The sequence below is a fragment of the Vigna radiata genome, unplaced genomic scaffold, assembly GCF_000741045.1.
Source record: "Vigna radiata var. radiata cultivar VC1973A unplaced genomic scaffold, Vradiata_ver6 scaffold_343, whole genome shotgun sequence".
Lineage (NCBI taxonomy): Eukaryota > Viridiplantae > Streptophyta > Magnoliopsida > Fabales > Fabaceae > Vigna > Vigna radiata.
The window spans coordinates 291,490-294,674 of NW_014541992.1; the positions used below are offsets into that span (position 1 = coordinate 291,490).

Here is a 3,185-nt window from a genome sequence, read left to right on the forward strand (position 1 = left end):
TTAGGATAGGAAGACTGAGGTACTCAGACACAGGTATAGAAAGAAAAAATTCTTAGGCGGTCGGCCAAGACAATCAAAATTGTGCTGTCATTGGTCAAAAATAGAACTCTGATTGTAGCAAGGGTAGACGATGGAGGTAGTAGTAGCGACGGTAGACAATGACGCTGTCGGCAAAAATAATAGACGTCGTTGTTGCTGACAGTGGTGGGTGTAGTGATAGAGGCGATATAATTTTTTTTTTCTCAAAAGAACTATTATATAAAAGAACCTTAGGCTCTAAATACCATATTGAATATAATGAAAATTATGTATGAGTTTAATCTCCCTTGAGTTAAATATATACATAAGGTTCTCTATTTATAATATAAGAAATATACATTAAGTTCAAAATACAAATAAGTAATAATAACAAACTAACTAAAGATAAAAGATAAGAGAAAGATAATTAATATATCTAACAATTTTAAAGTTGTATTATTCAAAGGACTTATTTATTTGTGTAATTTTTTAAAAGTTTACTTATTTTGATAAATTTGAAAAAAAATAATTGCACCAGTTTAAAAAAAGAACTGATAGTAAGACTTTATATAGAACAATGAACATATAAATTGAATATAACATTAGAGTAGTTACTTCAAATAAAATATTGGAACTCATTAAAAAAAAAAAAAAAAGATGTAAAATAAATATACTTTTTATTACGGATATCACTTCAATTACTTATGTTCCTCTATGCTTATGGGATCCACAAGTAATGCGATAATGTCATCCTTCCACAGTTTCCCATCTGTGTATTTATCCTTGAAGTTTTCATAGGTAAGTTCAGTTATGCGGGCCACATTAATAATACAATCAAGCACATGCTTGGGAATAAGGTCTAACTTCAGACACTCTTCATTTATAACCTTCCACAAATCTTCAATCTCTCCTTTAATGAATTTGTACGCATGTTCCTGTGAAATTCCATATTGGTTCATGCAACATTCAACTGCTGAAACCACGTGCATTCTTTGTTGTTCAAACTACAAATAATCAAAGCAAATTCAAAATACCAAGCACGATTAGATATGCCATACAATCTCCATGTCAATGGAAGTAAGCCAAAGCTAGTGGATGTAGTATGACAATGATAAAGATTTAATGAAGTATTGGTTCAAAATTAATATCAAATGACGTATTATGAATTATAAAAAAATTGTGATTAATTAAATATAAATAAATTTAACTACTTTCACCATAATTAGTAATACTATTTCAAATATATTCATTAATTAACTTATTGCTTCCTATGTTTTTTTTTCTGATATCAAACTCTAATGAAAGACACTTTAGAAAAAGGAAATTATTTTTAAAATTAAATAATATTACAATCAACTTTCTTAATTAACACATAGGTTAATTAATTCTGTTTAGATTTGAGTCAAAAAAAAATATTGTACCTTATGTGACGATATGTCATTCTCAAGTCTACCAATAAGTGAAACAGATTTCATGATTGTTGGATTACTCGAAATCCAATCTAACAATACGTTTTGGGATGAAGTATTTGCTAGAAGAATAAATGCTGTTATCATAAGAGGGTATGCAGAAGATATAACTCCATTATCCTTATATTCTTGATATCTTGGAATACAAATCTCTTGACTCCATTTTGCTTCAGTCAAGTAGGCTCGTGCAAGTTATGAAACTGCAAGTAAAATAACTTGAATTTTAATTAGTTACTTTATAGGAAAATTATGCAAAACATTAATTAATTGACTAGTTTAAAAGTATATAAATGAAAAATCTACAGCTTCTTTAACCCATTGCAACACTATGTTCGAGTTTTGACTCTCTATGGTAGCCAACTTTACTTCATCACACACTTCTATAATTGCATTAAGCACTACTTTCATGCCATCTGGGAGAGATTGAATGGAACTAATATCCCATCTGAAAATCATACGAACAATATGAATTAAAATGTGAAAACAATAAATTCAAGAGACTGCAGAATAATAATAATCAATTTATAAGGGTTTTTCAAATCATTAAATTTATTATTGTGATAATATGATATAAAATTGGTTGATCGTATAATATTAATTGAGATAAACCTCTGAATTGCGTGTGTGAGTAGCTCAAGTTCTTCTATTGTGCCATAGGCATCATAAGTATCATCTAGAAGAGAGATACACCCAACTAATTTGCTCCCTACCCTTCTTGCAATACTATATTCAGCTTCATAAGACATTGAAATTGGCCATAAATAACACTCTGCTACCCTTTCTCTTGCATATGGGACCTTTGTTGCAAATTCTGATTTTTTCCACCATCTGCTTAGAGAAAAAACACAGCTAATGTCAAATTGATAATTGATAGCTTAATAGCAACTTAACTATTTTATCTTTTATGATTTAAATGTTTTGTTGCATAAGCATATGGCCAAAAAAACTATTTATTCTACAAGTACACGGTTACAAATTTGTAATACTTACTTGGTGATACTCCCGACTTCTACTTTGTGCAATTCTTGTAGCATATTGAAATCTAGTTTTGAAAATGTAAGAAGAACTTTGCAATGGGAAGGATTTTCTTCATAAAAGGAAATGTAACGTCTGGCCTCCAACCTAGGAACACCCCTTTGAAGAGGTTTCCTTAAGCAATGACTTATTTGTTCAGCAAAAGATGAACTCAATTGATTAATCAAGGAGTTTAGATGAGTTTGTGTGAAATCAAGTGCTTCATCTAATATATCTTCCCCGTGAATCCTTAACTGTGAAGCTTCAAACAAACTCCACAATCCTTGTACATCTTTGCCAATGTTTTCATCAAAGTCTCCCTTGTTGTTCTTGAATTTGTTAAATATATCTATAGAATACATAAGTTGGATTATTAAGGATCGATGCATATAATATCGTATGAATCGTTTGGTAAGTATATATGGTGTCAAATTCAACATACATGACCTGGATCGGGCCATGTTTTTGTTTTGTTTTGATTCTTTCAAACCGGACCACACTTTTGGACGCGTTTTACACTATGTAAAGGACCCTGGGGCTCTAGGTTTTGCATCCCTGGCAGAAGAGAGCATAGCAATACACTCCTAGCCAATTTCTAGTCTTCCATTCTCCTTCTTTTCTTCCATTGTTCATAGGTTCTCCTATGTCTATGGGGAACTAATTTCTATTTGTTGTTGGGGAAGG

General features: G+C 30.8%; 1 pseudogene; it reads right to left on the reverse strand.

Moving 5' to 3' along the window:
• Window positions 1-716: 716 nt before the first annotated feature.
• On the reverse strand, window positions 717-2,867 carry LOC106778771 (annotated as a pseudogene).
• Window positions 2,868-3,185: the final 318 nt, after the last annotated feature.